At 31.0% G+C, this 15,212-nt stretch overlaps 2 long non-coding RNA genes across 2 annotated transcripts; both read right to left on the bottom strand.

Annotated features, from left to right (window-relative positions):
• Positions 1–5,762: 5,762 nt before the first annotated feature.
• LOC139527546 (uncharacterized) lies at positions 5,763–9,079 on the bottom strand. The gene is made up of 3 exons (XR_011665375.1): positions 8,940–9,079; positions 6,924–7,023; positions 5,763–5,847 (listed from the first exon to the last, which is right to left on the bottom strand). It is a non-coding gene; the product is annotated as an uncharacterized lncRNA (long non-coding RNA).
• Positions 9,080–10,663: 1,584 nt separating this feature from the next.
• On the bottom strand, positions 10,664–14,272 carry LOC139527547 (uncharacterized). Its single transcript, XR_011665376.1, has 3 exons — positions 14,166–14,272; positions 11,176–11,202; positions 10,664–10,725 (listed from the first exon to the last, which is right to left on the bottom strand). It is a non-coding gene; the product is annotated as an uncharacterized lncRNA (long non-coding RNA).
• Between the last annotated feature and the right edge of the window lie 940 nt (positions 14,273–15,212).

The following is a 15,212-nucleotide window of genomic DNA, read 5'->3' as shown; positions in this document are numbered from 1 at the left end:
TGTGCAAACATTTGCAGCGGGACTAAACGTTTTAATGGATCCAAACCTTCTCCCTTTTTCTGAAACAATAGCATAACATCACAACATAAAAAAAGCATATATACCAATATGTTAATAATTTCAATGTAAGGAATAAATCTTAGTTCAATGCACCACATAATATTAGAAATCTATGGAACTTTGACCTCCTTTCCCCCCAATAATCAGTGTACGCCTTATCAAACTTGAAATGGAGCTGTCAGGTTTTAAGTCATTCTCCTCAATCAAAATAGGCAATTGAAGTTCCAATGCCCCACAACTAGTTGATCTTTTCTATTCAAGTAACAGGTTACAGAAAACCTTTGCAATCGTTGACATTTTGAAATTTGAAGCACATTTTCATTTTACCAGAAAACCTTTGAAATCGTTGACATTTTGAATTTTGTAGCACATTTTCGTTTTACCGGAAATGAACATGCCCGGTGTCACATAACTTAGGTACAAACTAAATACAGACGATATACGGAATAAATCAACTCGAAGGTGGTCTATTCATAGCACTTTTCCGTTGACTTACAATGTATTGAATTTAATCAAAATATAGAAATATCTATAACATGCAGAAGCATGTGTTTCTTTACCTTTTGTCAACGCTGATCGTTGTTGTAATACTTGAAATAAGTTAAGTGCCCACATATTTTTGACTCGTACCTTAATGGCATTTATGTAAATAAAGGCAACAGTAGTATACCGTTGTTCAAAACTCATAAATCAATGACCAAAAAACAAAATCGGGGTTACAAAACTAAAACTGAGGGAAACGCATTAGATATAAGAGGAGAACAAAAACACAGCATTAAAATGTAACACACACAGAATCAATTGCTTTGCACAACTGTAACTGTCGACAACAATTATCAAATTTCAAATGTTATGCCATTCCCAAAATGTTAGCTAGTTTGGCTGGTTAAATTCGAGAGGGCCAAGTGTCCGCTAGACAAAGTATCGACACAGTGCTAGTATAAACACTTACATGACTAAGTATACCAATTTTCAAAAGCAGATGCACATTTAGACATTAAATGTGCCTTCAGTTATAATGAAAAAATAACACCAAATAGATCCAAACAATGTGTATGGTTAAGATATACGTGAATTGTTAAAGAAAAACCTACTAAAACAACTTTTTATTTTGAAATTAAGAAATGTCATTATCAGGATAAAAATGCATAATTAGCAGAGTTTACATTATATTTGAAGTAGAAAGTACTTACGTTTATACAGATTATCCTTAGGATTACAGGTTTAAATCATGTAACTAGACACCTGGTGTTAGAACAATGGCGGGATTTTTATCCAAATTAAAACAATGACAGTTTTCTAAATAGATACAGAAGTGACTTACTCTTCCAACATTATTAAATTTTCTATAATACAGGAGTGCTTTCTACATAAAAGGAAGTGCATACAATGGGGATGTTTTTTTTATAACCTTCCACAAAGGGCAGACCGTTGCATTTCTCTTGAAGTGCAAATTTGCATATAGGGTGCATGATTTGTTTGACTTACTTCGTACACATCGCAATATCAACATATAATGTTATAGTAAACCCTGTATTTTTTTAAGAATTAATTGTCGGAAAAAAATATAATAACATGAATTTTATTGATTGTTTTGGTGCTTCAAATGTGTCTATAATGCACAGCCATTTCAAAATGTATTTCAACATTACGTTTTACAAAATAAAAATAATGGCCACTCTCTCGTGTTTTGTTTCATAATCAAATTGTAACAAACATGACTAATGTACCATTAATTTTAAAAATCGGGAGATATTCAATTTGGCATCGTTTTACTTCAGTTTTTATTTTATCTCTTATAAAATTGTTAATAGAGATGGGGAATAAGTCAACGAAAAAACAATTCTATCTAAGAGAAGAAAACAGGTTTATGGTAAAATGATTCATCAACACAGCGAAAAAATCCCGCCCTCCGCTAGTCCATTAATTGAGGGTTTTATTTCAGAAAAGTCTACGTTTTACTCAACTACAAAATATATACTAAAATTAAAAAAATAATGCAAGACTATCAAAGGCTACAATCTCCCTACTTGGGACAGGTGCAAAATGTGGCAGTGTTAAACATATTTTGTGTGACCTCAACCCTCACCCTATACCTCAACCAACATTGAATAGAGAAACACACAGCAATATAGTTATTACCAAGAATATGTTCTAGACCTTTAGCATTTGTAAAGACTACTGAAAGCCTACACATATGCGCTACGGTATTTGAAGAGATATGTTACAATAGACCTGAAGCTAAAATTGAAAATGGAAATGGTGAATGTGACTAAGAGACACAACCCGACAAAAGAGCAGACAAAAGCCAACGATCAGCAATGGGTCTTCAAATCAGCGATATATTCCAACACTTGGAGGTGTGCTTCAACTGGCCCCTAAAAAGTGTATTCCAGTTCAGTGATAACGGCCGTCATACTAAACTCAGATATAAACACAAGAAACTAAAATTATAAATCATAAAAGACAAACAACGGCTAGAGGCTTCTGATATAGGACAGACGTAAAACTGCGGCGGGTTTTTACATATTTTTTTAGATCTCAACCATTCCTCCATAACTTTAGCCAGTGTAGAAAAAAAATCACAACACTACTCACAGTTCAAAAGAAGTCTGAGTGCTATGACAAAATAGGTAACTAAAGAAAGTAAACAACTTGCCGAAGACTACTAGCAGTGACTGACATTTCAGCTCCAGACTCCAATTTAACTGATTAAAAGAGTCTGTCTTTCTCATATGAAAACAAATACAATTCCTCCCGTTTGTGGTTTAGTATCATACCATCATAAAATATATGAGAAGAACATAACTCGTATGCAAAAAAACTGGTCTTAGAATAGATGTTTGTTTTCTGATTTAAAGACCATATACATGCTATAAGTGAATCACTATTATGCCATCTTTACTGACCTGACAACAGTAACGTAACGATATCCTGTCTTAATAAGTCTGTTCGAAGGTTTTGTTTATCGTAGATGTTCTGCACTTATAGTAGGCAAATATGTCAATGCTATCTATTCCCTTGTTGATAAACCTTGTTGATCCTTTTGCTGTTATTTCATTGTCTAATCATGTTATTGTTAAATATCCTCTAATCATATCTCATTCTTTAATTGTATGCCCGAATTCAGGAACCGGTAAATCAGTAATTGTCGTGGGTTCATGTTTGACCAATAAGTTTAATTGGTAAATTGTATTGTATTAACTATACCGTTAGTTTACTCTTTCAAATTGCTTCGTATGTGTCATGTCATTTATTTCTATATGTGGCTATATATAATGATTGTTCATTGAACATGGTAAAAACGGCAATATGGTTACATTATCATGCTTTTTGTCACATTATTTGAAAACATGGGGATTCATGTAGTTATCTCAATGGCAATTATATCACATCGCCCTATTGTGTAAATTACCTGTTGCAAGAAATGGTTTCGTTTTTTTTTCGGTATTCTTTTATTTCGAGTACTGTTTCATTCAACTAAACTGTTTAATTAGATATTCTAACAAACAAGAAATATGTTTCATGGTGAAGTGAAATAATAATTTGTTCCCATAGATAATTAAATAATAAACCTAGACGAAAAAAAAATATAAATCATCCATATAATACGGAAAATGTGTACCTATATGTTATTTAACATGTTTAAAAAAAAGTTGTGCTTTATCAAACAAATACAAGCATGTTTGTTCAGACATGCATGCTCATAATACAAAATGGCGAATTCGAAACCGGAAGAAGTGAAAAATGCAGCAAAACAAGATTTGGCATTTCCCAATATTACTGATTCTGAATATGAGTTATTAAGATCAAACTTATCATATCCTTTTAGATTTAGAAATAACACATATCATTAACTTAAAAAAAAGAAACGAAAAGAAAAGAAAACAAAACAAAACAAAACAATTTGAAAATTCTTGTACATTGTATAATCATATCTTATTCATTTAGAAAATATAAATCACATTGATATAATATATAAAAATGTCCCGTTAATTGTATTTAATATAGAAATTAAGCAAGTAACATTTTCTCGGAGAAATCCTACACATCTCCCCGTTTCAATAGGAAACTAAGTTCTAACAAGGATATGTAGAAATATCATATGTGTTCCTAGGTCACAGTTTATTGTTACAAATTAAAAACTATAATGTTTGTGCTGCATCATGTACCATGTACCATGTTCAAGAATAACACCGATCAAACAATCAAATTATCAATCAAATATTATAGTGTTCTATTTCGACCACTTAGATGTTCTACAAAACTAAAGATTAGTTTTTATAATATATTGCCTATTCTAAAACTCCCACACCTCTGATGAATATAACAATATAGTTGTGATTTTAGCATTGCAAATTTGTGCTTAAACACTTAATATCTATATGTAAAGGTATATGCTTGTTCTTTATGCCCAGTTCAAACATTACTCTCATGCAGTCCAACTACAGTAATAATTGCAAAATGTAAAAAAATCCAATTTCTATAGTATTCTTGTAACATGTGAACACATATGCCTCAATATTGTTCAAAATATCAAGTGCATGTTGCAGTAGTTATTTTCTTTTAGACACAATACGCGTGTCATCTGTACTGACAATTACCAAAAAAAAATTAACTTATATTTATTACATGTCAACATTTTTTTACATTTTTTACAAAAAACTTTTAAATATCAACCAGACCACACACAAAACAGGGCCAAACAAACACTAGTTTGCTCAGCTCACGTTGTTTATCTCTGTTATGATAAAGATAACATATACAATGAAAAGGCGCTATAATGAAGCCCACTATAAACAGAAGCATTCCTATAAAAAAAAGTACAATAAGAATTGGAGATAAAACGCAAAATATGCCGAATTTAATCTTGCTTTCCTTGAACAATGGGCAACACAATATGTGTTCATCAATGTGGTCTCTATATTCCTCCTCGCAGCAAAATACAGCAGCACAGAGAATAAGAGTCTTCTGCAAGATTGCAATCTGCTCCAAGTCTAAAAAAGAAAATTCAAAACATATGTTTGATGTATGGTATTTACTTTTAGTGAATTTGTTTAAATGAACATAAATTATTAACCAAGGAGGGTTAAATATTCAATCTGTTGAATTTAGCATGGTATGACGAGTAAATGCATTTTGCATTTGGCTTTATGTTTTATTGATTAACACTTGAACGGGGACATAATGTTAAACTAATTAAATACTCTCCGATACGAAAATCTTTAATTAAAGTTTTATGTTTGTGCTAAAAGTAAAGTTGAAAAATGGAATTACTTATGATAAAGTTAAAAAAAAAAGTGGTTTATTGCACTGATTGTAAATGTTGGTAGCGAAGTCAAACGTTTATTGTTTCAGACTATCCTTGTGGATATTTTGTACAGATTAAGACTGTCTAATAACCAGTTCCAAAAAAAAAGACGTAAATAAATACAACAGTGGTAAACCGGTGTTTAAAAGTGAAAAAAATAGGATGAAAGAAAAGTATTAATGTTTACATACAGAAATCGAGTGAATCACATCAACTATGAGGGAAAACAACTGAACAACAGCAACACGGATGTGCAACGAAAGCAACAAACTTTCAAAATAAAAACTGCCATATTCATGACTTGGTAAAAGTCATTAATATAAAATCTGGATAGAATCATGGTATTTCATTGCTAGCCAAACTTTCCGAGACAAAAGTAATAAATACTCACAAGTTAGAATGAAATAACGTTCGTCATATCGTCTCGTCAATAACACAACTGTTGCTATAACATGTGTGCCGTCACAGTTGGTAATCTGAATTCAAGATGAACAGACTAAAATATTATATTGAATTTGCCATGGGGACAACGTATACATATGTGGTGTCTTTTAATAACATTAACAGTACCAATTTTCCTGCACCAGATGCGCATTTCGACAATACATGTCTCTTCAGTGATGATCTTGTCCAAAATGTAAAGTCAAATCCGTGAAAGGAATCAGAGCTTTGGTTTTAAATTATTACATACACTATATTGTAAATGAACAAGTAAAGTAGATTATTGAATGCAATACAGTATTTTTTATTGATTGCAGTTGTATAGTTGTATATCACTTTATTAAATTGAGTAAACAATTGTATGTATGGTTTATTGTTTACCATCACGAGTTTGTTATATCTATTATGAAATGTATTTGTCTCGAGCATTCGCGTCAATGTTAGTATTATTGTAACCAACATTTCTCTTATTGTGGCATCATCAAATAAGATTTGACATCGCTGTCGTGTTTAGTCTAAGCAATATGACGGTTGTAAATATCAACTTGAAAGGAGGATCAACCGACCGCTCAGTTATCCGCGATCAACCTTAATGTTCGTAAGGGATTGTCTTTATTTTTGATTCATTGTTTTGTTGACTATGGCTCGTTGATCATTGGTAATTTTTGCAAGGTTTTGTTAGTTTATTTTTACCCATTATGTTGAATATTTCTATGGTGTCTTCTGCCGCTTATTTTGTGGAAAAAAAGGTAACAATAGCCATGTGCTGATGTGAATTAGGATGCCAAGTATATGACTATTTAATAACCAACCAGAAAACTGTAGTTTAAAGTTAATTGTTACTATACGGCATTTATTAGATTTGTGTTCATTCGACACTTCAAGTTTGTGACGTACACATGTAACCTTAACCAGACTAGCCAATCAGCTTATGACCGCATTGCAGCCTCATGGTAATAATTCGTTAGTCAACTTCTGTTGCGCGTGATAACTCCTTTAAGTAGTTAACAATTAAAAGTAAAACATTTGGATGTATTTTACAGTGCACAGATACATTATAAATACGATGGATCAATATAAAGATTCACGTTTTCTCTTATTAATTACTTACATTGATCCAAAACTCAGATGTGTTGGAGACAAAGTTTAGCAGAAATAGTACGTTCTGATTTGCTGTGCATATCTCATACTCCGTTTTGCATTTACATAGCCTGATTTATAAACAATAAATGACATAGAGGCGTAAATGTAATTTATTCTAATAAATTATTTGATATCTGATGTTTCCGGTGAGTTCTCTATTTGTTTTTTTTCTTCATTTCGTCATAATGAGAACGGTATATTTATTTTAGCAAATTTCAACGAGTATGAAGCTTCATGTTGATTCTTTGGTTAGCTTCCTTGCTAGCTCAACCATGAAATGAATACAAGGTAAGGTAAACAAGCCTTTGGGTGGAGTCAATAGTTAAAAAGAAAACCAATCAGAACTAGTGACAGACTATAAACATTGTAAAACTAGTTTTACAAGTCAGTTTAAAAATAAGATTTCAATCTAAATCTAAAATTTATTGATAACATGTTGAAGGTATGTTTGATTTGCCAATTTTATTTTAATCAATTACTCATTTCATTTATAAATCCTGTTACATGTATGTGTATGTACTTTACAATGGTTACAATCACGGCGTTAATATAAGGTTTACATTTATGACCCCTTCTGTTGCCTTTGAGTTACGAATTTATCACACTTCATAGTATCAAAACAGCAAGATAATAAATAATAAAGATGGACTATTTTGAACATATACTATTAAAGGGAAAACCTCAAGCAAGCATTATTATTCATAGTTTCATTGCATTAAAAAGTTAAACGGGATTTTGTGGCAAATAAACCAATAGTTTTTTTTTAGAAAAGGTATTTTTGTTATACAATTTTTAGCATAGAAAAGAGGGACGAAAAATATCAGAGGGACAGTCAAAGATATAAATTACTCACTTGATTTTCTATGATGTGACTAGTATTATTTGATTACAAAAAAGTCCTAAAGTACCTTTATTCTTTTTTAAAAGTCACAAAAGTCGAGCGCACCCTAGAAGGTGTACTTGAATTGGTCCATATATAAATTTGTTTAAAACAATATATAATAAATGTATAAACTTGTTTTAAGGAAATCATTGCTAGCACTGCTTGCAATCCTCTATCTATTAAACACCAAATTGCCAACTATGAGAGTACAAGGGGAACGTTGTGGATTTTCTATAAAATTTCCATTTGTTTAGCATTGCATCAACACTAAATGTTATCACCCTTGAACAAAACATAAACCGTAACTATGCTTCTACTTTATTGTAATACAATGAATTCTTTAATTCTTTATGAAATAAAATTTAATTTGCAAAGTTGTTGAGGTAATATAAAAAAGAAGATGTGGTATGATTGCCAATGTGACAACTATCCACAAAAGACCAAAATGACACAAACATTAACAATTATAGGTCACCGTACGGCCTTCAACAATGAGCAAAGCCCATACCGCATTTAGTCAGCTATAAAAGGCCCCAATAAGACAATGTAAAACAATTCAAGCGAGAAAACTAACGGCCTTATCTATGTTAAAAACTGAAACATGTTTGTATGAAACATGCATATTATAAACAATTAAGCCATTGATATGAGTGTTTTATTGAAAGATAAATTAGTGTTATGCTCCTCCCAATTTTAAGGTAATAATCATTTTATGGTTGGGCTAACAAGGAAGCTAACCAAAAAAATACCTGTAGCTTTATACTCGCTGAAATCCAATGTAAATTTAAACATTTGATTGCCCAAATATTATCTAAAATTTGAAGCAAACAATTGCAACACTTAGTTTCTTGTGACCTGTTCTGATCATTAAATAAACCTTTCAGCTTAGCTTACAGTTTGTTGTAATATTTTTATGATTACTGACTTTACTAAGAAAACTCTTCCTTTGCCTTGTTCAATTAGAAAATGAAAATAAATGATATTATTAATACACATTTTTTTCAGTTGTTGAGCAGTGCTATTGTAGAATGAATGGTTCACACTAGATAATTCCCAACAATGTGATATGCGAGTTATTTTACGAAAAAATCATAACCTTACCTTTTCCTTACATATCCAAGCTTAAATCCTGATTGGTTGTAAATATTCAACATACTTCTAAAACATTTTCCTTTTACTCGATTACATTCCAGTAAAATGTTTCCCACATCATCAACAATGTTGACTGCTTGATTCGTATTATCACCTGTAAAAAATAAATATGTGGGAAATATATTCAGGTAAAATCACAGGATTACTGCACTTGTATTGCAGGTATGAGAAATCTATCATATTTAAAGTCTTATACCTATATTCAATATCTAACGGGGAATGATTTGTTCTGTCACGGAATACTCTTCAATTTCATTATAATTCATTAACAAATCTGTAAGCACACTTGTTGATATTTCGACCGATTCCAGCAATGCTTGGAGTAGCGATGGAATGTCAATTACGATTACTACTGTATTCACTTGTCTGCTTGTTTGCAAATATTGTTTCCTCGAAATTTACAGTATGTTGCAAATTTTAAGAAGGTTAAATTGAGAATTGAAACAGTGAATTTCTTGAAGAGACAACAACCTGAACAAAGATCATAAAACAAGTTAAATAAATATGTATCAAACAAATAAGCAAGTTGACTACATCAATGGTAGACAAGACATAGGCATGTTTTGTCAGGTCTGCTGCATACCTTTTGAAAAATGTGCTCCAGACCAGGTATGGCAACATTACTGATCACTGATTTGGCTCCACACCAGTAAATGAATTAAGTTTGAGTTTCGCTCCTTTCTGAAGTAAGTAACTAAGACCAATTTACTGACAACTTATAATAAAGTACAGTCACTACATGCTTTTTTTTTTTATTGCATGCGAAATCTACATTATTAAATTACATCTTGATTATACATTAAACTGCGTCAACCACGGTTCAATACAATGCATCTCCTGACAATATTTCGATCTCAGATTGTAAACTTTCTATTTGTATACAGCACGTATAATGAATGATATAACAAAGCCTCCACCATAACAACATGTTATGTCAATCTATGTTGGAAATTGAAATTGAGCAGGACAAAATGTGAGCACTCAAAATTGATGCAGACAAAAGTGTGTTGTCATAATTTGAACATTTTTAAGTCATTTTAGTAAACACCCTTTCATGATGAAACCTGATTGTAATATTGTTAATGCAATGCAAAGAAAGTCATTTTTTGTCACTGCGAACACATGTCTTTTTGTTATTGTTAAACCCATCTGAGTTATAATATGACATACAAACAGTAATGTAGATCGATAAATACATAGAACGTCGATTTTTATAACTGATTTCTTTTGTGAAAAAGGCAGACTACGGATAAATTGTTTTTTGGTAAAACATACTTGCTGAACAGGTTATGATTGCACCCATACATGTATAAGCAAGGACAAAATAATGTCGATAATTACGGAGAATCGTCAAAATGGGCCATTTTTTAAAGATAATTCCGTTATACCTTGCAGATTTATAATATGTAGAATGTAGAAATATGAAGATTCAGAGACCTTCATAAAAAGTATCATGTTTTTTTTGCAGACAATAATCGTTGGCGAAATATCACAAAGAAAAGCAAATTCTACGGAGATGATTGGTAATAAATGTATATACACATGTATTTTACTCCGTAAAGGCCTCAGTATGTAACTGTATCAGGCACATATTTGAATTAACGATACAGCTGAAAACATATAAACATATAAATTGTGATTTTATAGCTTTATTTAAAAAAAAGGGTAAACGTACCTTCGTTACTGCTTGTCAATGCAATTATGTTATCAACACCTATATTGATCTTGTATTCCCCTGAAAGAAAGAGTATTTTATTATTTTATTTTATTTGTTTACATTAAAAACAGAGCTCATAAAACTTTTTCAGGCAAAACGTCACTATGAAAGATATGTGCAAAGATTTGTTTCGAAAAATCTTAATTGTGAAATGCAGATTCATTTTTTTTGTGTGTGAACATTGTCAGATTTTGCATTGAAGTTCCATATACCTTTTGTCTGTTCTCTCTTATATATTTTTACAATGTAGACAGGTTTTATGCTTAAACATTTAGCTTTACTTTTGAACCCTCTGAACCACAGCTGTATCGTTACTAAGAATTACGTGTCAGCAGGCAGGGTCGCTTAGAAATGATTTATAAGTAAGATGAAAATAACTTATCAAGTTGTTGTTGAATATTTTCAAGGCTAAATTGTTAAATGTAAGTTAAGTCGTCACTACAAGTGTTACAAGAAATAATTACAGACCTGCAGGTAACACTTTTTGTCCATTATCTGGAATGAAAATAACGATTTACCAAAATATTATACAGTAATTTAATATGCAATAGATTAAAAAAATAATTTCCCGAAGTATGAATATCAGCTCATTGTTCTATTGCCCAAAGTCAACGGCTGAGGGCACTAGCACAATGAGCTGGTCTTCATACCGAGGGAAATATATTTTGATCTAATGCACTTTAACATGTTTTATTACCAAATTCATACTGAATCAGTTTTAAAATGACCCAATTTGATTGGACAACATGAATACCTTTCAACTTATCAGATTTCAGAATAGGACGTCATAACAGGTCATTGCAAAAGACTGCCCACAGGTGCAATAGAACGATAATTTCCAGTGCAATAGACTATGGAACAAAACATGGCAAAAAAATAGCAAATAATATAGAAATATTAATACAACAGTAAAATACTCTTTATTGGGTAATAAATATATTTATTCATTCTACTTGTTCTTTTTAACATGAATCGATGATTGAATTAGTATACTATATCATCATACATGTAATTTTAAAGATAGTATATTAACTAGTTTGACATTTCCGATAATCAAATAAGTGGCTTCAAACCATCCTTCACACAACAAATCTTTTTATAACATTCTAAAGATGATGTATCCGGTATGATACAATATGATATTACGCATAATAAATCATAACACAGCCAGAACACAGTGTACACAAATCAATTTACTTGTGGTCCGTGTAACACTTATCAATTCAAAGTTTGAAAAAGTTTTAAACTTTTGATTTTTAAAAATTTTATCGAACTTTTAAAATATCGAAATTCCAAATTGTGTTAGAGTTTGAAATTTTGAAATTTTAACAAAATAATTAAAAATTAAAATCCTTAATATCGTTTTTTAATTTGGTAGCTTAGACATTTGACCAATCTTTTAAATACTAAACCTAACGTGCAGTTTTGTTTTTTTCACTTTTTGCAAGTTCGATGTTTTAAGTTTATGATTTAGATATCAAAAATAGAAAAGGGTCGAAAAGAGGGGTACCCGTGAACACAACTCTGATTGTAATCGTTCTCAGTAAGGAACGAAACTTATCAAATCATTTTTAATTACATAATGAATAATTAAAAGAATAATAAAAAAAATATTAGACATCACATGGGATAACAATATACTGAAATTTCAAGGTTGTGCATTCATTAAAAATCCATTTAAACCGGATAATAATCAGTTGATTTAAATCTGTAAAATAAGGTCAGCATTTGCGATGAATAATTCAGAGCTAGTTGGTGTCCCCAGTGCCCTTACAATGAAAACAGTCCAACTTGCAGTAGGCCAACTAGTAGTATTCGCCCTTTATGTGTTCCTGATGATGGAAGGTAGATCAAGAAAAAGCGCTTCGGTCGCATGCATCTTTAAAAGTTTTATTTTCTTTTTTATCGATTGCATAACGATAATATAATGATGACTTTGCATTTGATGATTGATTTCAGGTTAAACTGTCATCATTTAGAATTTGATATTAAGGATTTTAATATTTGAATTATTTAGTTAAAATATAAAAATTTCCAATCTTTTTCACTACTTGGGATTTTTATGTTTTAAACTTTGATAACAAATCCAAAAATCTAAAAAAATTTTTTTTTATTAAAACTCTGAATTGATAAAGGTTACATAGACCACTTGTGTATGTAAACAACTTAATCAAAAAAGCAAATTGGCATACTTTTAAACAGTGTCGGCGAAATAAACTATGAACTCAACACTTTGAGACTTTGCCAATGACAATTTGACAATGTTACGCATATTTCATCAGAATTATGTCTGCATCTTTTATTAAATATTTTAACAACAACAGTTTCTTTCCCATTACATATACTGAGCCAAAAAAGTTCAGCAACACTTTTTTTTATAATTTTTATTTTGTTGTTTTTGGAAAAAAATATTTAAACATCATTGATATTATCCTTAGTTTCACCTGTAATTTAAAACAGTCGTACTTTTTTCCTGCTGATTGATTTCGCGCCATTTCAGATTTGCACGTGTAAATGATGTTTTACCTTCTGTACCTGCACTTTTAAAACGATATTAAAAATTTCTTTTTCACTAACGTTCAGAAACAAATCATTGGTAAGAAATACACAAACACCTTTGAAAAAATTGCATGGGGCGTCAACCAGGCCTCCCCGAAAATGACAGTCAGAAAGGTCTTGACATGGTTGATGCCGGAATAAGGGTTGCTGACATCATGGCTCGATTCAATGTGCAAAAGGCAACAGTTTAGAGACTAACAAACAGATATCGACAAATTACAACTGCACAGGATAGGTCGATATCTCGTACGCAAAAAAAAACTATCGTCAAGGGAGGAGCGCTTCCTTCGCTTAAAATCAACACGTGACAAGTTTTTTCCAGCTAAAAAAAGTAGTGCATTGACTAAGGGAAGCTGCTGATGTGCCTGCCAATCCTTCATTGGGGCACTTAGGGCATGGCTGAGAAACTGATTTTGAGGAACACTATACTCATTTACGCATTTTGACTCTCCCGCGCTCCATACACAGAAAATCCTAATGAATGTGAGTGATTAACATTCATGTTGCTTCTGACATTTCATAATTCCATTTTTTTTATTATTAAAATTATATGTTGTTATGATTTTGTAATAAAATAAAATTTCACATTTTTGTTGATAAACTTTTTTGGCTCAGTATATGTTAGAGATATATACATATATACATAGTTGTATTCGGTTGAAAAAAGGTGTCAACACTTTTAATACTGTAAACTGTCTATTAAACTATGCAATTATGGTAGTTTGAATATTTTAATTAACTACTGATAAGAAAATTAGTTTAACTTGAAGTTTCAGATCAAAGAAAGATACATGTAAACACTAAATATGTTTTTATTTTTTTTTATATAGTTTTCTACAATATGTTCTGTTTAAGGGTCATTTGCTTTTTTTAAATTTCAATCAATAAAATATACGTACATTTTTGACTGATTATTAATCTGTCCACTGCTGTCAAACGTTGTATACTGTTGGGGGTGTTTCCATGTATCCTAGCCATCTGTATCACTGTGGCTTATTGGTTTGTATATGTTATATGTACAAAGATATAATGTAAAAATATCCAGATAATATCAATAAAATATACAAAAAACACTCCTGATTTATTATTGTCATGTCAAATCAAATCCATTCAAACCCAGTAACTTAAATCAGATGGCACGCTTTAATCGCTTTACATATGATAAGCAAAACACATCTTAGAGTGCGTGCAACATGCACCAGCCAGAACTTTAAAGGATTTTCAAGTCAGGTAGGCAATAATGGACATGAGGAATGAAAGACAAAAACATGTGAATTCGAGATCAACATGATTTGGGAAAAAATGAAAACAACACGTTTAATAATTTCTTGCGTCCGAAGCGCTTTTCTAGATTAACCTTCATTATACTTCATCAGGAACGATCAAAGCCAAATATTGGAAATCCAAAGATGTATACCGAAAATCGTTGAAGCTATATGTCAAAAATATCTAAAACAAATATTAAAAAAATTGCACTTAGCATTAAGCATACTAAACGTCTATGTGAACTGATGTTGTCTATCCAGACGCTTGTCGTCTAGTTTTGACTGACTACAACATCAAAATAGCGAAAAGGTCAGACAAAATACAATTTTTAGAAGAACATTGCAAATTAACAAAAAACGTTATAAGATGTTTAAACATATCATAAAATGGTAGATGCCTTCATCATGTTCAGTTTGAAAAGTCTTTATCTTTCTTTCAATGTTTAAACATGTCATAAAACAGTAAACTCAAAAGCAAATATTTCGATTAACGGACTATTGAAACTGTAATAATTATATTCATTGAGCCGACAAGTAATATATCGGAGTATGATTAGATACATGTATTGATGACATTACGTTTATAATGGTTTTTACATATTAATACACAACAAAACAAAGTAGAAATGCTAAATTTTTCTTACCTAAATTGGTAGCAAGCCCGATCAAAGATTATTTGCG

This window comes from Mytilus edulis, chromosome 6 (genome assembly GCF_963676685.1).
Source record: "Mytilus edulis chromosome 6, xbMytEdul2.2, whole genome shotgun sequence".
Taxonomy (NCBI): domain Eukaryota; kingdom Metazoa; phylum Mollusca; class Bivalvia; order Mytilida; family Mytilidae; genus Mytilus; species Mytilus edulis.
This window is presented reverse-complemented; position numbering and strand designations above follow the sequence as displayed.